This window comes from Pantherophis guttatus, chromosome 2 (assembly GCF_059756535.1).
Source record: "Pantherophis guttatus breed Tessera chromosome 2, ASM5975653v1, whole genome shotgun sequence".
Classification (NCBI taxonomy): Eukaryota; Metazoa; Chordata; class Lepidosauria; order Squamata; family Colubridae; genus Pantherophis; species Pantherophis guttatus.
This window is the reverse complement of record NC_142064.1, coordinates 18392594-18417276: the sequence shown is the minus strand read 5'-3', so window position 1 is coordinate 18417276 and position 24683 is coordinate 18392594. Positions and strand designations below refer to the sequence as shown.

The following is a 24683-nucleotide window of genomic DNA, read 5'->3' as shown; positions in this document are numbered from 1 at the left end:
TTGAAGACTTTCACTTTTCCAGGCTTTTTACAAACCACTTCAGTTATTTTAGAACTTCAGTTTTTTTGTAATGAATTAGGAAACAGTGTAAACAGTTACAGTATGTGGTGCTCTCACTATAATTTTCCTATTGTTTTAATACCGTTTATTTTTTGGGGGAAAAAATAGATGGACTATCTGGAGAATATTATCATTGAGCACATATAATAAATGACAATGGTGATGATGGGAATGACAAGTGTCAGAGGAACTTTACTGTGCATTGAAAAAAGTTATGAAATATATTAACCCCATCACACTCATATAATGAAACCAAGTTACTGAGTTTTTTTTTAAAGACAGGGCTATGATTGGTGGAAACTTTTAAAGGGTTATAATACTGTGACTGGGAGTTCCACAGGCAAAGGGTAGTCATGCTGTTTTATCTGAAAACTGGTTAATGAAAAGAATACTTTTTAGCTTCTGATGGAAGATAACCTCTTGCTCCCCTCATCCAATAAGACCTTCCCTCCTTCCATCTTAATTGGCTTATGGCTAATTTCTGAATCTTAGACTTTCCTATCAATACACATCCTGTCTGTACAGATTCCAATCAGTGGTGGGTTGCCCCCAGTTCAGACCAGTTCGCAAGAACCGGTAGTAAAACCAGCGGGAGGCTCCGCCCACTGATCGGACGTCATCACAGGTGATCTGCGCATGCGCAGAAGAGCGCGCACGTGGGCGCGATGCAAACCGGTAGTTAAAGATAAGTAGAACCCACTCCTGATTCCAATCTATATTTTCCCTTATCCACAGTTGTAATGGTAAGTAGGAATGACCTTGGTAAACAGGAGGAAGATCCGTAGCATAGGCAACCTTCTAAGACTCAGCTTACGGGGGAAATTTGATGGAATACACTCCCTGCTTTCTGGGAATCCAGACAATATTCCATCATAGAAAAGCATGAAAAGCATGTCAGAAGGGACCGTCCCTAGTTTTCCAGAGACTAAAAAGAGAGGAAGGGAGGAATACTTTCAGTCTTGCAAAACTCTGTTAACGTATCCTTACAATGAAGTAAAATTAGTTCATCTGGGCGTGCTTCTTGTCTGAACTACCTCACAAAGCTGACAACAGCCCAACAATTTAAAGCTGCTCAGCGTGTAAATCTACAAAAACTTGCCTCCATTCCCTCGCTAGGAATGCTTTCCTGAGATACCCAAACGCAAAAGCCTCAGGAACATGGAAATATTATCTCATCTTCAAAAAAAAAAAGAGAGGAGGAGGAGGAGGAGGAGGAGGAGGAGGAGGAGGAGGAGGAGGAGGAGGAGGAGGAGGAGGAGAAGGAGAAGAAGAAAAAGAAGGAGAAGGAGAAGGAGAAGGAGAAGGAGAAGGAGAAGGAGAAGGAGAAGGAGAAGGAGAAGGAGAAGAAAACAGAACAGAACAGAATTCTTTATTGGCCAAGAGTGATTGGACACACAAGGAATTTGTCTTGGTGCATATGCTCTCAGTGTACATAAAAAGACAAGATACATTCGTCAAGAATCATAAGATACAACACTTAATGATAGTCATAGGTTATAAATAAACAATCAAAGGAGGAGGAAGAGGAGGAAGCAGTTTGCAAGGTCAGAAGTAAGATGCCTGAGGGCTGACTTCCTTCACCCTATTTCCTTCTTTGTCATAGCTACGATCTGTAGTGATCTTGGTACCTGTTTTTTCCTGATAGGGGAGAACTGTTCAAATTGCAGATTGGTTGTTTGATGCCTTTGAATGATTCTGATGAGCAAGGAAATGGGCTGAGGAGGAAAGAGAGAATGTCCTATGGTTGACCTCCATCTTTCTTTGGGGGGAAATTCAAGGTGCTGGTTGTCACCTTTTCATGGTTAAGGGCAGGGGTGGACTTCAAAAGTTTTAGCAAGGGGTTCTCTGCCCAGTTGCTGGGTGGGCGTGGCCATGGTGGGCATGGCCTAGTCGGCCTCCTGCACCATGGTGTGGGGGGGTGTTTTTGCCCTCCCCGGGCTCCGGAGGGTTTCCTTGAGCCTCCAGTAGGGCAAAAATGGCTTCCCCAGGTCTGTTTCCGGCCTTCCCAAACTTCCAGTAGGCCCGTTTTTCAACCTCCCTGAGCCTCCATGAGTGTCCTGCACTTACCTGCATCCAAAACAGGCCGCACTCCTGGGAGGGGAGGGGTGGGTGGGGCCAGGCAGGAGAGGGATTTGGGTAGGGGTTCTCTGAACTGCACAGAATCTTAGCTAGAGGTTCTCCCGAACACCGGAGAACCCCCAGCAGCCCATCCCTGGTTAAGGGCCAAGATATCTTGGAACCAACATCTCCCAGCAAAATAAGACCCAATACCGGTCTCCTCTCCTCTTTTGTTCAACATCTATATGAAGCTGCTGGGGGAGATCATCCCTGGTTTCGGGGTGAGGTATCATCAGTATGCTGATGATACCCAGCTTTTTATATCCACCAGCCCAGTGATGCCCTCGACGTGCTGTCCCAGTGCCTGGAAGCGGTACGGACCTGGATGGGGAGAAACAGGCTTCGGCTTAACCCTGCCATGACCGAGTGGCTGTGGGTACTGGCATCTTGGCTCGTTCAAGATATTCCATCTTTGGTTATAGGGGGTGAGGTGAGGTGTTGTCCCGTGTAGATAGGGCGTGCAACCTGGGCGTCCTCCTGGACTCACGGTTAAATCTGGAAGATCATATAATGACCAGGGGGGCATTAGCCCAGGTTCGCCTGGTGAGCCAGTTGAGCCCCTACTTGGACTGTGATGCTCTACACACAGTCACTCATGTGCTTGTCACCTCCCGTATTGACTACTGCAATGCTCTCTACATGGGGCTGCCCTTGAAGACCATTCGGAGGCTTCAGCTGGTGCAGAATGCGGCCGGGTAATGATTGGAGTGTCTCAACACTCCCATGTTACACCTCTCCTGCGTGACTTGCATTGGTTGCTGGTTGCCCTCCGGGTGAGATTCAAGGTGCTGGTGATTACCTATAAAGCCCTATATGGCTTTGGCCCAGGATATTTGGCGGACCATCTGTAGCCAGCAACAGCTTCCCATCGCCCTGTGCGTTCCCACAGGGAAGGCCTACTTAGGGTGCCGTCGGCCAGACAGTGTCGTCTATCTATCCCCAGGGAGAGACCTTTCTCTGTGGGAGCACCCACCCTTTGGAATCAACTCCCTCTGGAGCTCCGGGTGGCCCCCGATCTTCACTCCTTCCGCCGTGGCCTGAAAACGTGGCTATTTCACCTGGCTGCCCTGGACTGATGGGGGTTTTAATAGAATTTTAACTGGGTTTTATTGAACTTTTGTTAATCTTAACCTGGATTTTTGTTTGAATGGTTTGTTTGCTTTGTTGTGAGCCGCCCTGACTCCATTGGAGATAGGGCGGCATACAAGTACAATCAATCAATCAATCAATCAATCACTGTGGAGCTGTACTTAAGTCTAAGTGCTACTGCTAGTTTTTGGTTGTTAGTCCAATTCTTTTGAACTTTTCAGTTTTAATGATAGTTTTGGAGTGGGTGGCTATAATAAATTTTTATAACAATAATATTAAAAATACATCAACAGCATGCTCAGCTTTTATTATATATACAAATAGGTGAAGTCATATCTGCTCGTTTTTTGGCTGGTGTTGGCTTTCATACACATCAAATTCTTCCGAAGAACTAGGATAATGTATTGACATAGTTTAAGTGCAGATCCAAGCAAGATCTGTGGTCTTTTGCAATTAACAGTTGGAAATTTTGTCAATGCCCAGATTTTCTAAGTGCCATCCAAGAATTTTTGAAAGGACACCCAGTGTATTGATAAGCACGGGGACCGTCATAGCTAATTTATGCCATAATCTTTCAATTTCTTTCTTATTATTATTTCTGATCATGCTGCTGATATATTTTTCTTTCTTTATTTTTAACCCAAATTATGAATTTGTACTGTATAATTTGTATACTTCTCAAGATTGGTCTGACTGAAAGGGCTTATGGAGTCCTGCATTTAAACAGTTTAAAACAGTGGACTCCAAACTTGGCAACATTAAGACTTATGGACTTCAACTCCCGTAATTCCCCTGCCAGTAGCTGAGGAATTCTTGGGAGTTGAAGTCCACAAGGCGTAAAGTTCCCAAAGTTTAAAAGTTTAAAAGTTGGAAAAGCTGACATTACAACAGCCAACGACAGTGAATTCATTAACAGAAAAATCACATTTTGAATCCTGATTTCTAAATGTTTCCATCCCCCATTCATGCTGGACATTCTGCTTACTAGTTTTCAGAAATGATGCCCCTGCAACTTGAATGATGCTGAATTCACATTTTTGTCTTTCAATAATCCTGCATGGTCTTCTTAACAGAGGTGCTGCTAACCAACCAGCATTTTGAATAGAAAGAACTAAAAAAACATTTGGTCCTTTTTTTTCTTCTTCCTGGGTGTGGCTTCTCCCAGAATAGAAACATGGGTGTTGAAATGTTCAAGAGTGCAGATATCTATCAGCATAAAAATAGTGCAGGTTATTTATCCAAGTACCTAGTGCAGAAACTTGTTCCCTTGAAGCATTTGCTTTGAACTGCAGATTACAATTTCCTGAACTCAGTGGTTGTAAGCAAACAGACTTAACAGCCTAGCTGGACTCAAGGATCAAATATAAACTACATATAATATTTGGCCAAAAACCAGCGGTCAAAAGCTCAACCATAATCCCTGGTGGGTTGAAGCAGAACATGGACAAAGAGGAAAGGTAAATCCAAGATTATCAATTAAAAAGGGCAAAGAATAAAGTATTTTCCAAATCCAGTAAACAATATAAAGGGGTAGTTAGTTCTCTTTGGAATCTCATTCTGCACAGCATTTCAGCAAGACATTACTAATCCACAAGGGGACACCAAGTCGTTTTAAAATGACCAGAGGTCATTTAAAATAAATAAATAAATAAAGCTTTGAAAAATGGGTTTTAACTGTTTACAGTAGGAGAGAGAGCAACACAGAGTGAACTAGCTAGAGGACCGAAGAGACACCCAAACAAAAGCAGAGAGAAGACCAACCTGCCTTGCCTTCTGGTAACACTGCCTAGCAGGAAGTTCCAAGCAAAGAAACAAGTTTTTTTCATTATATAACTTTTCAACTGACTCACTTATTTTACTTGTATATAATGCGGACACCGGATTGATAATTTAGACAGATTACCGGATGGCCTTAAAGAGAGACGGTAGCGAAACCTTACTGTTTTTATAAACATATTCAAAGACAAAGTTACACTACCAGAAGGGTAGGGATGCTGCAGATTGCAAAACGTGTGTACGGCATCGCCAGGGCTTCCTAGGACTGTGTAAGCAATTCTTTGGAGGTTCATAAGAGGAAGAATGAACAATAAATAAAACAGGAAGTAGAAAAGGAAGAACAGACAGGCTGCCCTGTTAAGAGGAACCCCTTCACCTTCTCTCTTTAAACCTTTGCATCACCTTCAAACCCCAGCAGTTAGTTCCGCATGTCCGTTTTCTGCTCTCTTGTGGCCTGCGTTAATTAGGTAGCCTCTGCTTTGAGTACCCGTCTCAAAAGACGAATGCCACAATGCTAAATGAGGGAGTAAACAACAACACATTTGCTTCCACGCAGGAGCCTCAGCAGCAGGCCTGCAGCACACGGTGGAAGCAGCCAATTCATACAGTGCAGATCCTCCATATGGAGAGAAGGGATCGGAATTTTCTGCTTACCTTCCTCCTTCCACCCAGAGCTACCCTGGATCCAGGAGCCATGCAGCCGCCTTCCTCTCCCAGCTGGGAAGGAGATCCTTCCAAACAACTTCCTTATGTATGTTCCTTTTTAGACACTCAAGGACAGAAGGCACACCTCCGTCACTCTCTTAGAAATCTTCCAAGACTCCCTCGCGCTGCTGAGCTGGAATTCAAGGAGCTGCAAGCTGTAATGGGGATGACTCACAGGGAAGACAGCAATGCCCGTCTGCGTGAAGGAGGCTTTAAGCAAGCACATATCAGGCCCCACCTTTTGCTGCCTCCACCAGACAAGGTAGTAATTTACAGCCAGACTTCCCCAACTGGGCGCCCTCAGCAAGTGCTTCTCTAAAAGCCTCCAGCCACAAAGCCAGAACAAGCCAAAACAAATGGGCCTTCCCCATCAGAAAGGAAACAAGAGGCAGGAAAAAGCTTTCCAGGGTTGAAAGCAGTGGTGGAATTCAGCCGGTTATGTCCGGTTTTGGGAACTGGTAGTGGCGACTGTGGGAGGGTCAACCCACCCGCCCAGACGTAATGCGCAAGCACTGCACATGCACGGAAGGCTGTGCACGTGGGCAGAGGAGGCGCATGCGAGTGCAACGAGCGCAAACACGCGCTCACATTTACGAACCAGTACGGAAGGTAAGTGAATTCCACCTCTGATTGAAAGGGGTTCCGGCATTACGGTAACTTGAGCTAATGGTTAGAGCAGTGATTTTCAACCATGGCGGCTTTCGGATACAGGTGGTCCTCAACTTATGACTGTCCGTTCAGTAACTGTTCGAAATTATGACACCACTGAACAAAGGGACTTAAGACCTGTACCCAAAGCACTCCCATGGTCACACGGACGAAATTCAGGCACTTGGCGATCTGCTTGCCCTTATCTTCCACCACCCCCTTCCTGCTCTGTTGGGTCACTGTAGGCCTTGGCTCCAGGGGTGGTATTCACTTACCTTCTCTACCAGTTCGTAAATGTGAGCGCGCGCTCGCTTCATTCGCCCACGGTATCTCTGCGCATGCGCAGAACCTTCAGGGCATGCGTAGAGCATCAAAAACGGGACGTGATGATGTCCAGGCGGGTGGGCGGAGCCTCCCACAGACGCCACTATCGGTTCACCCGAATGGATAGAATTGGCTGAATACCACCAGTGCTTGGTTCCCACTGGATCCCAAACCCTCCTCTTCTCCCCTCATCATAGCTCAGACCACATCCCTTTTGTGTAGATCTGCCTACGTGGACTTTCTACAATCTGAGAATTGCAGCCTCTCCCCAAAATGGTGCCTGTTTTGGGGATTGGAACTATGCAGAGTCCGTATTGTATAAGAAGGGTATGGGGCGAATTGCCCAGTTCTCCTTTCTGAAGGAGGCTCAGGGCATAGGGAGGCCCTGGGAGGCCAGGGGAAGCCGCATATGAACTGAGGAGGTGCTGTAGTGTGGGTCTGGGCCTTCACTAGTCGTCCCAGGGTATCCTCCTTCCACCCACCCCAAGACACAAAGGGGGATAGAACAGATTATGGTCACTAAGTGAGGCAATAACTAGAGTGTCTCACATAACAACCACAATGACTTACAACCATTACGGTCATAAGTCAAGAACTACCTGTATGTGGACTTGAAATCCAAGTATGCTGGGTAGGGAATTCTGGTAGTTGAAGTCCACATAACTTACAACGTTGCCAAGGTTGAGTAACAGTGTGTTACAGCAGGAAATTGGGGATCCTCATGCTCTATGACAAATCTACACTGCAAGGTGGTTGTGATTTGGAGGTTATAACTTGGTTAACAGATAACCAGATATCCCTGCAGAGACGTGGATGACAATTTTTCCTCAGGACTGAGCCATGATTAAAGAGGATTCCCTACAAAACCTTTCTAGTAAGGCAGAGACGATTTATGAAGGCAGAGAAAGACGCTGGCTGGCTGCCATGGCTGCCATCTGTACCTTACTTAAGACAAACACACTGGTGTACAGAGAATGGGGATGGTACGTGCAACCTTGTTGTTTGCACATGGATCAATTAAATAGACTTGTGGCATTATGTTCAAATCAAGGACTGATCTTTAATACCCCAAGGATTTAAGCAGTACTGAAACAAAGTTTGTTCTTGGCTTATTGGAGCACCATGAAGCATAACCCCAGCTGGCCGTAATGGCAAAACTTCACCTCACAAGGGAAAGCAGAGCAAAAGGAAACAGCACAGAGTATGTGCTCATTCACAATGTGATTTAACATGCTTGGATTCTGGGGCTTATTGTGAATTTACTATGAATTTACTGTGGACATAGGTTCATACAGATTCACAAGTAAGAGAAAGTACAATGGAAATCAAAGAGCTTCAGCAAATGGGCTTATTGACTTGTCTGCTTACTGCCTTCCCATCCCACCTTTCATTTAGGAGCAAAAAAGGGTGATTCGCAATGTGAAGTTGGGAAGTTGGGCTAAGAAAGAATGGCTGTCCCAGAATCAGAGAATGCCCATCTTGAGGATAAGAAGAATGCCCCTCCCCCTCAGTCTCCCACTTCACCATTACCCTACAACTGGTCCTGGAGTGGTTAAGTAAGGTAGCACCAATTTTGTCTGTCTGTCTATGTCTGTCTGTCTCACTGTCTGTCTGTCTCTGTCTCTGTCTCTCTCTCTCTGTCTCTCTCTCTATATATATCTATCTATCTGCATCCCATCTTTATTATTTTTACAAATAACTCAAAGAGACGAACATATCCAGAAACTGGTCCTGGAGTGGTAAGTATGGCACCACCAATTTTGTCTGTCTGTCTGTCTGTCTGTCTGTCTGTCTGTCTGTCTGTCTGTCTGTCTGTCTGTCTGTCTGTCTGTCTGTCTCTATCTGCATCCCATCTTTATTATTTTTACAAATAACTCAAAGAGGCGAACATATCCAACATACCTTCCACCTCCTGTTTTTGCCACAACAACAACCCTGTGAGGTAGATTGGGTTGAGGGAGAGAGAGAAAGAGAGTGACTGGTCCAAAGTCACCCAGCTGGCTTACAGGCCTGAGGAGGAACTAGAACTCGAACTCACAGTCTCCTGCTTTCTAGCATGGTCTACAAGGTTTCCTGACCCATTTGGTTTTTGGATCTTTTTTAATTTGGACAAAAAGGAAAGATACCCTGATGTTGCAATGGAATGGCTCTAGGCTCAGAAAAGTTCCCAAGTCTTTCTGGAAAAAAACGATGGGCAGGTGCAATTCAGTGCATCATTTCAAGTTGAGCCTATCTGCCCCCCTGCCTCTAGACAAAGAGAAGTAGAAGAGTGGAGTAGGCAGGGTGACAGGGAAGAAAATGGGTATTTCATGACCCATATAAAAACTACTTTGTGAAAGAATAGCCTGCCTTTCAAGGCTCACACCACACTCAAAATCCCAGAAAGACTGGTGACCAGTAGAATCCAGATTTATCTCTGTCATCTTTAATCTCAAAGCTTAATTGATCCTCAAAAGAGCCATGGCACAGTGATTAGAATGCAGTACTGCAGGCTGACTCTGCCCACAGCCTGGAGTTCAATCCTGATGGGCTCAAGGTTGACTCAGCCTTCCGTCCTTCCGAGGTCGGTAAAATGAGGACCCAGATTGTTGGGGGCCATAGGCTGACTCTGTTTACTGCTTAGAGAAGGCTGTAAAGTAGTACGGAGCAGTATCTAAGTATAAGTGCTATTCCTATTTATTTTTCTGGGAGAAAGAAAAAGAAATGTCCCAGACATTTGGGATTCTCCAAGAATCTCTTTATCTAGAATGAACCTAAGTGCAAAATAACCCATTTTATTAGGTTCATCATTTTCAACTCACGTATTAGATTAAACCAGGATTCACAAACAGTGGGAGAAAGAAAAAGCAAATCTTAAGTCATGAAATTCAATGTTGTTTAATGTCGAAGGCCACCCCAGAGTCATTGTGGGTGAGTTGGGCACCTATATGCATCCGTTTAATCAATAAATAAGTAAAATGAATGAATGAACTCACAGAATTTTGTCCTTAAGAACGGCTGTGCTACAACAGCATGGCCAATTTTGTTCACCAAAGCACAGAAATCTACTGCAGAACCCTTGGATTATAAACAGAGGGAAAGCGGAGGGGAGGGGGGGCAACATAAAATCTGTGAAATCCAATTCACAGATGTCAGCAAGTGTGCGCAGAAAGAGGCAGAGATGTTTAACAATTAAGAGTAGAGATTTCCCTCCTCACCCCCACCCAACCGCCTTGCTCCCATGGTAACTCTGGCATGAGCGTGCATCATAATGAGACAAAATAGGCTGTGGTAAACTCCGAGCTCCCTGCTGCATCGAAATAACAGATGGTGCGCCTCCACTCTACGATGATATAATAAAAAGGGGCACTCTTTTTACCTTCCTATCGCTCAAGGAAGAGTCACACATCGTGTTTAGCTCTTAGGTATTCCTGAGTTCCTTTAAATAAAAAAAATCTTGATCACGAGCCTTTTCATCAGGACAAGAAGCAATGGATGGAAACCAATCAAGGAGAGAAGCAACCTAGAACTAAGAAGAAATTTCCTGACAGTTGGCACAATTAACCGGTGGAACAACTTGCCTCCAGAAGTTTTGAATGCTCCAACACTGGAAGTTTTTAAGAAGAGATTGGGCAACCAGTTGTCTGAAGGGGTGTAGGGTTTCCTGCCTAAGCAGGGGGTTGGACTAGAAGACCTCGAGGGTCCCTTCCAATTCTGTTATTCTATTCTATCCCAAAGAGCGAGTCAGATTTAAATCCAAACCAGCACTGGAGAAATACTGGTAGTCCTTGACTTATGACCACAACTGGAACCAGAACGTCCATTGCTAAGCAAAGCAGTCTTTAAGTGAGTTGTGCCCCATTTTATTACCTTTTTGCTATGATTATTAAGCAAATCACCACGGTCATGAAGGGAATCACACGGTTATTAAGATTATTAAGTTAGTCAATCAATCAGAATAGAGCTGGAAGGGACCTTGGAGGTCTTATAGTCCAAACCCCTGCTCAAGCAGGAAACTCTATACCAGTGATGGCTAACCTTTTTGCCATCACGTGCCAAAAGCAGGGAGAGCACAGGGGTGTCACGCTAGCGGAGCGGGGGGATGAAGCCCCTACAATTTCTGAAGGCAAACTGTTCCACTGTTTTTTTGTTTTTTTTTTAATTTGATTTATATGCCGCCCTTCTCCGGAGACTCAGGGCTGCTTACAATGTGCTCAGCAATAGCCTTCATCCTTTTGTATATTTATACAAAGTCAGCTTATTGCCCCCACAACTGGGTCCTCAATTTACCTACCTTAGAAAGGATGGAAGGCTGAGTCAACCTTGAGCCTTGGCGAGATTCGAACCTGCAGTAATTGCAGGCAGCTGGTCTTAATAACCATCTTAATAACAGGGTGCCTTAGACCACTGTACTACCAAGGCCCTAATTGTCCTCACTGTTAGGAAGTTTCTCCTTAATTCCAGATTGCTTCTCTCTTTGATTAGTTTCCATCCATTGTTCCTTATCTTGCCTACTGGTGCTTTCGAAAATAAGTTGACTCCCTCTTCTTTGTGGCAGCCCCTCAAATACTGGAATACTGCTATCATGTGCCCCTGCGCACGCGACACCCCCCCCCCAATGGGGCTGTTTTTGCCCTCCCCAGGCTCCTAGAAAGCCTCTGGAGCCTGAGGAGGGTGAAAAACAGGCCTCCCAACTTCTGGTGGGCCTGGAAGGCTGAGCTAGGGCAATGCTCACGTGCCCACCAATATGGCTTTGTGTGCCACCTGTGGCACGCGTGCCATAGGTTAGCCATCACGGCCCTATACCATTTCAGACAAGTGGATGTCCAGTCTCTTCTTAAAAACCTCCAGTGATGAAGCCCCTACAATTTCTGAAGGCAAAGCTGTTCCACTGGTTAATTGTCCTCACTGTTAGGGAGTTTCTCCTTAATTCCAGGTTGCTTCTCTCCTTGATTGGTTTCCATCCATTGTTTCTTGTCTTGCCTTCTGGTGCTTTTGAAAATAAGTTGACCCCCTCTTCTTTGTGGCAGCCTCTCAAATACTGGAATACTGCTATCATGTCACCCTTAGTCCTTATTTTCTCTAGACTGGCCATAACCAGTTCATGTTCTTCATATGTTTTAGTCTCCAGGCCTTTAACCATCTTGGTTGCTTCTTCTTTGCACTTTTTCCAAAGTCTCAACATCTTTTTTGCAATGTGGTGACCAAAACTAGTTTGGCTTCCCCAACTGCCTTTGTTTGTCGGAAGCCCTCTGGGAAGGTCACAAATGATGATCGTGTGAATCCAGGATGCTGCAACTGTCACAGACACATGACTGGATCCAAATTTTGATCACATGACCATGGGGGATGCTGCGATTGCCATAAGTACAAGAACAGGTCATCAGTCATTTTCTTCAGTTCTAACTTTGAACAGTTGTTTAATGTATGGTGAGAAGTCAAGAGCCACCTGTATAGGAGTGGGTAACCCAGTAATGGCGAACCTTTTTTTCCTCAGGTGCCGAAAGCGCGTGGTGCCAACACCCATAATGCAATGCCCCCTGCAGGCCCCGCCCGCCACGCATGCACGCACGACCCCCATTTTTGTGCTAGCAGGCGTCCCTGAAGCTTCCTGAAACCAAAAACGGGGGGAGCACCCCCACACCCCATTTTTGTGCTAGCAGGCCCCGCTGAAACCTCCTAGAACCAAAAACGGGGCACGGGGGGGTGCCGCACCCCCCTCATGCGTGCATGACCCCCCCACCCCCCGCAAATGCTCAAGCGTCTCCCGGCAGAGACCTGAAAATCAACTAGCTGGCGAGAGGCACGTAGGCATGCATGGTGGAGCTGACCTGGGCATTGGTTCGTGTGCCCGCAGAGATGGCTCCGTGTGCTACCTGTTAGACCTTGGGCTGTTAAAGGTGCCAAGTGAGACCCCAAGGGCAACATCTGTTGGCGCACGCATGAGAATGAACAGCACAGATACATCCATGTATACCTCTGCACAGTTCTAGACAGACAGACAGACAGACAGACACACAGAATAAATCGGGGGGGGGGGGGCAAAAAGCATTTCCTTGTTCTGTCCAGGAAAGAGAACAAAATCCAATTCCTCTGAATGGAAGCAATAAATGTGTGGGACAATTTCAGGTTTTCCGAGTTTCACATTCTTCCAAAGATATCCGTTTGGTTGGGGGCTGAGCTGTAGCATTTTTTCCCTCACAAAGTTCACACGCTCATTTGCATGTCTACATGCAAATTGGATGCAAATGTTTCCAAATATGGACAGGTTTGTTTCCAGTTTTGCCTCAGCGCCCACAGCCTTTGCAAACCTATTTTTGGCCGGTATCGTGCATTTCTTATGGTTATTCTCATGAAGCCAAGCATTTTGTTAATTTTCTGGGGGGCCCTCCCCTCTGATCCCCCCACCACCACCTTAGATGGTCACTAATCATTATTACTGAACTGCATTCTGAAAATTCAGAGAACCGTGAATTTCAAAAGGCAAGCAAAATTTCAGGCTGTGCACCGATCCAAAAATGCAAAACCGAGAGGAGCAAGGGACAAAAAAAAAAAATGCATTTCGTTTGCATCTGAATGCAACCCTAATGAAAGAAATAAATTTCACCCCACCCACCCCCATCCATTCCTAGTGAATGGCTCTGGAAGCATCATAATGAGCAGCCTTTCTGTGGGAAGTATGGAGATACGATCCATTGATCGGCTGACAGACAGATGCCCAAGTTATTCACCGTTTGCAAGGGCTTAAATTTTAGAAATCAGATCCTACTCTAAAGGAATCTACTTGCAGAAGTATGCCCTAATAGAAGAAAGGTGAATTGCATGAGATGTAAGCATGTATTCTTTTCTTTTTTTGGCACCCTTGAATCAGTTTTTGACTGACTCCTAATGACTGCACAGACCAGTCCCTGAAGGTTTCTTGGCAAGATTTCTTGGAAGTGGTTTGGCGTTGCTTCTTTCCCAAGGCTGAGAAAGTATGATCGGCCCAAGGCAGTGGTGAAATCCAAATTTTTTTACTACCGGTTCTGTGGACATGACTCGGTGAGCGTGGTGTGGCTTGGTGGGCGTGGCAGGGGAAGGATACTGCAAAATCTCCATTCCCACCCCACTCTGGGGCCAACTAGAGATGGTATTTGCCGGTTCTCTAAACTACTCAAAATTTTCACTACCGGTTCTCCGAACTGCTCAAAATTTCTGCTACCGGTTCTCCAGAACCTGTCAGAACCTGCTGGATTTCAACCCTGGCCCAAGGTCACCCAGTTGACCTCATGCCCAAGGGAAGACTAGAACCCACAATCTCCTAGTTTCTATCCTGATGCCTTAACCACCACACTAAACTGTGTTTGTTTTCCACAGGAACTCAGCCAGGGGAAGCTCTCTTCATTTCATCTTCCCATGACCCTTGTAAGGTAGGTTTATCCATTGAGCTTCCTGCATTTCTCCAATCATAGGCTGTCAATTATACTTGGTAACCTACGGTCCTTGTACAAACCAAGTACAATAACAGCTAAGAATGTAAAAGCAGGGTTCCCTATGAGGGGGGAAAAGGTCAAATCAGTAGGGCTCATAGCATCAGAACAGGTACAGAAGAGAAATTTAAAGGTAATGGTAAAGGTTCCCCTCACACATATGTGCTAGTCGTTCCCGACTCTAGGGGACGGTACTCATCTCCGTTTCAAAGCCAAAGAGCCAGCGCTGTCCGAAGACGTCTCCGTGATCATGTGGCCGGCATGACTCAACGCCAAAGGTACACGGAACACTGTTACCTTCCCACCAAAGGTGGTCCCTAATCTTCTACTTGCATTTTTTACGTGCTTTCGAAGTGCTAGGTTGGCAGAAGCTGGGACAAGTAACGGGAGCTCACCCTATTATGGCACTAGGGATTCGAACAGTGATGGGATTCAAGTAATTTAACAACCGGTTCTCTGTCCTAATGATTTCTTCCAACAACCAGTGTGCCAAATTATTCAGAAAGTTAACAACCGGTTCTCCCGAAGTGGTGCGAACTGGCTGAATCCCATCATTGGATTCGAACCAGAATTAACTGCCTCTTAGGAAAACAAGTAAATCTGTTTACTGAACACTTTTATACCAAGGTGCTTTGGAGTGTGAGTTAGTCCAAGTAGCAGCTGTTTGAAACTTTAAACCAAATCTTTATTTTTCCAAGACTGAATTGCAACTGCAAGACGGAGGCCATCCCATCTCAGGAAAAATCACAATTCCTTTAAGGAGTTGCAAAACAAGTGCAACATGCATCATCTGTGTGTGCTAAAGAACCTTTTAGCCATGGAATCTGAAGCACAGCAAAGTCCTAGAAATGGGCCCTGACTTGCAACAACAAAACCAAAATTTGCCTCTTTTTGACAACAGAACAATCTGCTTCTCGAGCCACTAACAACTTTCTCCTTTTCCCCTCCTCCCTGATTGGCTGTGAACTGGGCCTGCTTTATTTATTGAGATTTATATAACCACCCATCTCAAAGGTGTGACTTTGGGTGGCTTACAATTTAAAAACTACAAAAGGAGCAAAATGCAATCTCAAATGATAGCAAAAGCATATAAACCCAACTTTAAAAAACAGTTCATGGTTTATTCTCTTAATCAGTTGTCGTCGTTGTTGTTAGTTGCGAAGTTGTGTCCAACCCATCGCAACCCCATGGACAGCGTTCCTCCAGGCCTTCCTGTCCTCTACCATCCTCTGGAGTCCATTTTAGCTCACGCCGCCTGCTTCAGTGACTCCATCCTGCCACCTCATTCTCTGTCGTCCCCTTCTTCTTTTGCCCTCAATCGTTCCCAGCATTAGGCTCTTCTCCAGGGAGTCCTTCCTTCTCATTAGGTGGCCAAAGTATTTGAGTTTCATCTTCAGGATCTGGCCTTCTAAAGAGCAGTCAGGGTTGATCTCCTCTAGGACTGACCGGTTTGATCGCCTTGCAGTCCAAGGGACTCACAGGAGTCTTCTCCAGCACCATAGTTCAAAGGCCTCAATTCTTTGGCGCTCAGCCTTTCTTATGGTCCAACTTTCAAAGCCATACACTGCAACTGGGATCAGATCTTAATCAGTAGATTAAGCTAGTATCAACTATTACTTGCAAATGAGAACAAGAAATCCAGTGGTCAATGGGCAAGCATTTTTTTTTCATTTAGAAAGTGAGATGAATTTTTGAAAAGTAGAAAATGTTATTCCTTGCAGCATGTCCCTAACCCTAACCCTACATTTACCAGCTAAAAACACATTTTTTTCTATTCCAGCATTTGTCATGACTACCTCCAAAATTCCTCTCCCTTACACACACAGACATTCAGACACTGAAATACACACAGATGTGTGGAAGCAAGATCTCTGCCATTGGGTAAAATAAATGGAAACTTCAGAGCATGGCCATCAGCAGGTTCTGACCAGTTCTGGAGAACCAGTAGTGAAAATTTTGAGTAGTTCGGAGAACGGGTAAATACCACCTCTGACTGGCCCCGCCCCTATCTATTCTTTGCCTCCCGAATCCCAGCTGATCGGGAGGAAATCAAAAGAGATATCATCCTTTCAAGCTGAACACCAGAGATATTATTTTAATATTTTCTCACAGTTAAAAAAAACCTTTCTGTTAATAATGCAGACTCACACAAAAGCATGCCACAGTTTTTAGTGTTTATCAAAAACACTTTTTGTCTCTGTAAGGAAATCGATTTACTGAAATACTAGAATTAGTAGAAACTTGTCATTTGTTTCCTGCAACATATATATCTATGATATATGATGTCTTTATATACCTGCATGCTGTAAATATTTGTTTCCTGTGACACAGACATATATATTATGCCCTTTGTAGTTATAACACAAATATGCCACATTGTCTAACTTCCTGGACTGTTATTGGGGTCTGTTGTGAAGTATCTGGTATTTGTCAAACTACATGTTCCACCTTTTGATCAGAGCCTTATCTCCACCCCTCCTGCCTAAGAACATATCTCATCTTTGATCTTTGAGTTCCCGCCACTCCAGGGGGCTAAATAGCCAAGTGTGAACACAAAGAAGATGCTCAGGAAGAGATAACACTAATGGTGCTAATCAAGAGGCTCTACCCTGTTCCAGGGGATACACAAACCAAATTCCAAGGGACACACAAATCAAAGATGCCAGAATTGGAGGTTTATGACCTTCCTAAACAATATAAAAGGTATTCAAATTCCCTCTCTTGTTTGTAGTTCTTCCCTGCATGTATCTTATATGTGTTTGGAATAGCTAACCATTTAAGCTTGATCAAGATTAAATGCTATGTTATATCAAGCATCTCTTTAAGTTTCTTGTTTGGCATTTATGAGTTTAAACCTATTATTATTGGACCTTACAGTCTCCGTTTTTAAAAATTTTCTAAGACTGATTTTATGTATCATAAGGAGAAACACGGGTTTTCTTAAATAAGCTGGCAGCCACCTATATCCATTTTCAGCTTTTAAAACCATGTTGCCCAAAGCAATTTGTCAAATAATCCTAGTTTGATTTTCAGCGCCCGCTCTTACAACTAGGAATCTAAATGTGTGTCACTGCAAACTCTAGCACATATAATTGATTTGAACAAACCAAGCCCCACATGAATTATACTGACTTTAGGCCTATTTAGTCACATTCAAAATCAATTTGAGCCTGCTACAAATAATCCAGCAAGAATTACTCTCACGGACACAATTGATCTACTATCAGAATTTGAAACCAGTCATTTATTAAATGCTTCTATAGATTTTTCAGCCAAGTGGATTAAATGTTTCTGTTCTTTTCTTCAGTAACAACAAAAGAAAACAAAGAAGAAAAGAGTCACATCCGAGTTATAAATTCACCCTCTGCCTTGACAGGTCAAACATCCAAATACGTTTACAGAATGTCCAAATGATACGTAGAAAGAGGAAAAGAAATCTCAAGGCAACGTGTTTCCTCCAAGGAAAGTGTCAATCAAATTGTTGCCTTGGATGGTTTTATGAAAACATACAGGACACCGAGCCATTCAAGCAAAGAAAAGTTGTCTAACAGGCTCCCAGAATGCACCAAAATTGGGAGAATGAAGATGATTAAATGCTGGAGACACAGTGTGCATCTAAAGCACGGGTGTCAAAACTCAATTGCGTCACATGACGTATTGCAACGTTTTTTGCCTTTGCGGAGCTGGGGTGGGCGTGACCTGCGCATGACGCATCCGGCCCACAGGACACCAGTTTGACACCCCTGATCTAAAGAAATCAGAGCATTTTGACATCATAGCTATGACGTAAAATAGTCTTCCCCAGACGGTGTTTCCTTGTCACCGAAATTGCTAGGAATTCTGGGGCTGTAAGGGGGCTCCTTCTTAATGTAGCGTTGTGTCCCAACAAAAAGTTTCCATAATCATAACCAATAATCAAAGAACAAGCCCAATTTCGTTCATAAGTCATGATGGTCGCAAAGCAGGTCACGACGTGACTGCCCCAAATTTTAGAGGTGTGGTTTTACTGTGATCATTGAGTGAATGCGACAGTCATAAATAACATGACAGGGAACTGAACCTACTGTTCGCTATGGGATATTTTTGAAACAAATGGAAGTAAATACCAATTTCAAGCAAAGACATAATAAATCACAGTCAAGCGACTACAGAATTACAAACTATGGTAAAAGGCCAGTTGCCAAGCATGTGACTGCGAGGGTGTTTCTCTTTCTCTCTCTCTCTCTCTCTGTGTGTGTGTGTGTGCATGTGTACGTTCTGTACACATGCACACAGAGTACATGTACATGTGTACACATGTACACATGCACACTAGCATGTTTTCTGCTACCAATAGCCTCTCACCGACCAGTACGCTCCCATAGAGAGGGGCTTCTCAGGGTGCCATCAGCCAAACAGGGTCGACTGGCGGCCCCCAGGGGGAGAGCCTTCTCTGTGGGGGCACCTACCATCTGGAACGAGCTCCCCCGGGAGATACGGAGGATCCCGGATCTGCGTACGTTTCGTTGTGCTCTCAAAACATTTTTATTTCAGCAGGCTGGCCTGGCCTAACTCTCCCTTTTAAATTTTTAAATCGTTTAATTTGTTTTATAAATTGGGTGTTTTAAATTTGCTTTGGCCAAAAAATTTAATAATTTTAATGGACTTTTAATGTTTGTATTATCTGTATTTTATCTTGGCTGTTCACCGCCCTGAGTCCTTCGGGAGTAGGGCAGTATAGAAATTTGATAGATAAATAAATAAATAAATAAATAAATAAATAAATAAATAAATAAATAAATAATAAGTTGGAACTCCAAATCTGGGTCTTAAATAGCATTTTGGGATCCATTATAACTTTGTTCACTAAGTGGCCAGTTATAAGTCAAGGACTGCCTGTACAGTAACATTTTGATTTTACAAATCAAAATGTCTGGTTAGGAAGCTTGGAATGCAATGGACAACATTTTTCAGACTGTAGTCTACTAACAATAGACAAACTGGGTTGTTTCCAAAGCTCTAGACAATTAACGTAAATTTACATTTAGATCATTTTACATCACTGCACCCTTATGCAATTTATATCAATTACATCATACATATAAATATCACAGACATTCGTTAACACACAATAGTCTATTAAAAAAAAAGTTTCACGGTAGAGAAGGATGATACAATTAATCAAGAGGTTAATCCAACTGGTTTATATTTTAATGCAGTCTTCCCAAAGGGAAGCTTTTAACTTGAATCCTGCATTCAGCATTCTGGCTGAAAAACTCTGGAGGTTGAACTTCCATGCATGTACAAAGGGCTTCCCATTGGAGAAGGTTATTCCAATAGGCTTAACTAAATTAGGTCTATGGGAGCTGTTGCCTGGAGGAGATTATACTACACATCATATAACATCAAATGTCTTCAATGTGACATGGGAACACAGGAAAGAGGTGTGTTAGTGGCAGAAGCAGATATGCCTTTAAGACAATAAACTGTTGGACTTTATGGTTTTGCTTTAAGAGGCAGGTCTGGATATTTCCACTGAGCTAGCAAAAATACTACCTAACGTAACTATGTTCCACCCTTGGAGTATGCCCTGAATCACCAGCAACCAAAGAAGTATACAACATGTTCTGCTTTCATGTCACATAGAGTCAATTAGCGATCTGGGCAATGTTAAAGCAATCTTTAAAAAGTCAAAAACTGTATCCATGATAAAGAAGAAAGTAACTTCCCTCCTGGTTATCAGGAAACTGGGCCCAGATCGGGATGTATAAACAGAGGGGAGACATGAGAACATGGGTTTGGAATTGGAAAACATAATCACTATCTAATCAAACAGCTCAGTCCCAAATATAATGTGCTGAAGACCAATGAGGAAAATTACACAGCTTGACACACTGTTTGATAATATATAAAGTATGGCAACTATATTTCTTTTAAACTTTCAGATGTTTACATCTGCACTTATAATACAGTGGTGGGATTCAAATAATTTAACAACCGGTTCTCTGCCCTAATGACCGGCTGGGTGGGCCTGGCCATGATGGGCGTGGCCATGGGGTGTGACAGGCAGCACTCGGCCTCCTGGACCCCCCTGGGAGCAAAAACGGGCCACGGGGGGGACCGTGCCCTCCCGCGGCCCGTTTTGGGCCTAGTAGGCCTCCTTGCAGCCTCCTGGGAGTGAAAACGGGGTGCAGGAGGGGCCGCGCCGCTGCTCCCCCCGCATCCAGTTTTGGGCCTAGTAGGCCTCCCTGAACTTACCTGGGAGGCAAAATGGGGTGCGTGGGGACTCCTGGAAGGGGTGAGGAGGAGAGGGGCCAGCCAGCAATTTAACAACCGGTTCACGCAAACCGGCTGAATCCCACCACTGTTATAATATCTACTATGGCTGAACCAAGTCCAAAGCAATTCTTCTTCTATCAAATATGGTTCCCCCACACACACTATATCAGTCTAACTGTACCTGTCATTTTAATGGGTTAATCCTACCGTAGGAGCAAAGCACTTTCTTCTTTAAGACAAAGCTAGCATATCAAGTTGCCTTAAATTTCTAAGTATCATTCTCCACCTTTTTTCAACCAAAGAGCCCCTGAGATGAAAGCCTACGCCAGGGCTGTCAAACTCCCGGCCCATGGGCCAGATGCGTCACCTGCTGGCTACGCCCATGCCCGGTTTAGCGAAGAGGGAAAAAGTCCCAATACGTCACGTGACGATGCCGTGACGATGTGAGTTTGACCACCCCAGCCTAGGCAAAGGAATTTGTACTCAGAAATCCTAAACTGTTCTATATAATCGAGGGAGACTATTTCAGAGTCTGAAATGGGGATGTATTTCATATATCCAATGAATCCCACTCAACCCAATGACAATGACCATGTGCTAAAACAAACTTTTTGGACCATTGCAGACCTAATTCTAAGCTAAGAAGAGTTACTTGGAAATTGATTTAACGTTTCCACAGTCAAAGCACTCCAATAAATATTTCTGTATTAGATGAAAATATTTACATTGCTCAGGGCTCCAATAAGAGAACTGAAAATCCAACTTGGAAACAGAGATATAATGTTATACATTAACCAAAGGAGGCAAAATAGTACATTCCAGTTGTTTTGGTTTACAGCTCACACAATCCTTTACCACTGGCACGATAGATCAGATTTAGGCAAGTTCCAGAACATCTGAAATAGTTGAGGTTGCTTACCATTGAATTAAGTGATTGGCTTTATGTGTGTCAACCTTACATCAATGGAGCCATTCAAGATGGCCCCAAAGTCCATTCACATACTTCAGTCATCATAGACAATCCACACCCTGGTGTAGATACATTATTCCTCCTTGTTAAAACAATGCCTCCTGACTCCAATAGTTTTAACAACCCTATAAAACAGAGTAAACAGCCACTCTGTTTTCCCTCTCAATAGCCTTATCGTGCACACTACCTAAATTGGGCTCATAACATCACTCCCCTGAAGTGACTGTTTATAAAACATAAACTGCACCAAGGACATCATGTGGAGAGCAAGGAAGAAAGGACATGGATTTCCGTAATGTTAAAAGGGCTTGCTTAGCTTCCAAAAGGGATCCAACAAGACTACGTTCATCACAATACCTCTTGTGTACTCCCACCCAAAAATCTACTAGGGAAATTAAGAAGAAGGAAAGTAATCAAGAGGATGGAGGCTAAAACATATGAAGAATGGTTGCAAGAACTGGGTGTGTCTAGTCTAATGAAAAGAAGGACTAGGGGTGACATGATGGTTCTTATATCTAAAGGGCTGACAAAAAGAAGAGGGGGTCAACCTATTCCCCAAAGCCCCTGAAGCAGTGGTGAAATCCAAATTTTTTTACTACTGGTTCTGTGGGCGTGACTCGGTGGGCGTGGTGTGGCTTGGTGGGCATGGCTTGGTGGGTGTGGCAGGGGAAGGATACTGCAAAATCTCCATTCCCATCCCACTCCAGGGGAAGGATACTGCAAAATCTCTATTCCTACCCCACTCTGGGGCCAGCCAGACGTGGTATTGGCCGGTTCTCCGAACTACTCAACATTTCCACTACTGGTGAACTGCTCAAAATTTCCGCTACCAGTTCTCCTGAACCTGTCAGAACCTGCTGGATTTCACCCCTGCCCTGAAGGCAGGACATGAAGCAATGGATGGAAACTAATCAAGGAGAGAAGCAACCTAGAACTAAGGAGAAATTTTCTGACAGTGAGAACAATTAGTGAAACAACTTGCCTCCAGACATCGGGAGTGCTCCAATACTGGAAATTTTTAAGAAGAGATTGGACAGCCATTTGTCTGGAATATAGTATAGGATTTCCTGCCTCAGCATGGAGTTGGAAGATCTCCAAGGTCCCTTCCAACTCTGTTATTTTGTTATCCCCAAATTAGGTTTTTTAAGTAGAAGAACTGTTGGTCTTCCCAAGCTTTAGGTGCAAACTCTCAATCCCTTCAGCTATTTCCTCTAAATTCTTTTCTAGAAAGAATAAACCTAACATAAAGTGCTTAAACAAGAAGAATTACATTATTAAATATAAATTCAACATTATGTCAAGATTATGTTGTGCACAGTCGCCTGTTCTTCTTTCCAGCATAAAGACAAAGTGAAAATAATTATGGACTCCTAGTTTACATTGATAAGTTTTCTGGAGGCAACAACCAATATTTCTTCCAATGGGAAATAGTATCAATTTTCCTGAAGGAAAAATTGAGCAAATGTGATCTAGAATAGAATGATAACTTAAATTAGCTACTGGATTTTTGCCTAAAATTCAAAAATTTCTCACCACTAATCACTTGGAGATTATCTTTTTTGATGAGAAATGTCTTGGGCTCACATGGGAGTCCCAAAATATTCCAAGGAAATTACTATAAGGTTGCAATTCAGTGTAAGATGGAACTGAAATATGGCTTAATTTCTGTTATATGTGCATGGGATCAGGAGGAAGGAAAGCTAAATGCTTTCTGTACTTGCAGAAAAGAGCAAAAAGAATGGTGTTGCTAACTTATTTCTCTTGGCCCAACTCGAAAGGAAAATGAATTCAGCACACAAATGGTTGGGTGAGCAAATTGGATGAGGGGAAAAAGTACTTTTTTAGGGAATGCCCAGGATTCAGAATTTACTGCCACAGTAATTGGCAACAGCTACAGACTTTGCTTGAAAGGGTATAAGACCTATTTTAGAATCAGATTACTGGCTCAGTCAGCCCTCCTTTGTTGACATTGGTTAGCAAAGTTAAGACAGGAGTTTCTTGTAGATATTTAGAAATGAACTGTGGCCAAAGCATGTGCTTGAGCCATGCTCTTTTATGGAGCTTTCACAATCATAGGAACTATGTCACATTTAAACCTTTCCACAGCTGGACAAGATCAAGAAAGCAAGAACTACCTAGATTTCAAGGAAGCTCTCTTTAATGTCAGTCTTAGGGTGGATAGAGAACGTTGGAAATTGCAAGAGGAATTTCTAACCCTCATTTTATAGTGAGTTCATTCAGTTGAATGTGACTTTCGAATGATCTGAAAATGCTTCTTCCCTGATTTCTCCACACCTGGACTGAGTTGTTTATAAGATAAGCAGCAAAGGACTTGGTTCTATCTCTTGTTTGCTTAGACCTACTCTTCTTTTTTATGACTTTGCAGCTCTCACATGATTGATAATTGTGTGCAACAGCAAAAGGAGGACTTATTGCTATCATAGGAGAAACATAAATTTGGATTTGATGAGCTCTATCTGTTCCAACAAGGCCTCTCTTATGAAAGAACTGGCATTTGCATGGCAAACAAGTATAGTTGGAAATATAGTTTACAGGTTCTCCTTGACCACAATAGGGCCACGCCAGAGCATTTTTTAAAGTGGAATGATAGTTAAAGAAGACATCAGGTGACCACAACGTTTGACCTTCCCTACCGACTTTGCTTGTCAAAAGCTGGCAGGGAAGGTCACAAATGGCAATTTTGTGACTCCAGGATACTGCAACCATCATAAATGCACAATGGTTGTAAAGTGCCCAAATCACAATTATGTGACTGCCATACAACCACTGTGCATTTACGATGGTTGCAGTATCCTAGAGTCACAAAATTGCCATTTATGATTTTCCGCACTGCGACAGTTGTAAATGCAAGAACTGGTTGTAAATCGCTTTTTTTTTCAGTGGTGGTTGTTTACCTTGGGTTACAAAACGAACGGTCGTAAGTCAAAGAATACAAATAATTATCTGCCATCATAGCGTAGGGCAGGGGTGGGCAATTGTGGCTCTTTGATAACCTGTGGACTTCAACGCCCAGAATTCCTGAGACACCCAAGTTTGGCTGTCTCGGGAATTCTGGGAGTTGAAGTCCACAGGTTATCAAAGAGCCACAATTGCCCACCCCTGGCCTAGGGCAACCCGTACTTAAAATAATGGCTATCCATGTACAGATGAGTCTGCTGAGCTACCAGGTTACGGGTCTGGTAGCTCAGTAGACTAAAAGCATTGTGATTAACATCAGCTGTCTGCAATTACTGTAAGTTCGAATCTCACCAGGCTCAAGGTTGACT

At 43.6% G+C, this 24683-nt stretch overlaps 1 protein-coding gene across 16 annotated transcripts in view; it reads right to left on the bottom strand.

Annotated features, from left to right (window-relative positions):
- The window catches only part of NEDD4L (NEDD4 like E3 ubiquitin protein ligase), a 340414-nt gene that overhangs the window by 178214 nt on the left and 137517 nt on the right, over positions 1-24683 (bottom strand). For 3 of the 16 annotated variants that reach the window (XM_087885599.1, XM_087885602.1, XM_087885607.1), the window contains exon 1: positions 5698-5942. The exons of the other annotated variants lie outside the window; for them this stretch is intronic. The gene's annotated coding sequence lies outside the window, so the exon portion shown is untranslated. Of the gene's footprint in view, positions 1-5697; positions 5943-24683 lie in introns of those variants that run through there. 16 annotated transcript variants of the gene reach the window in all.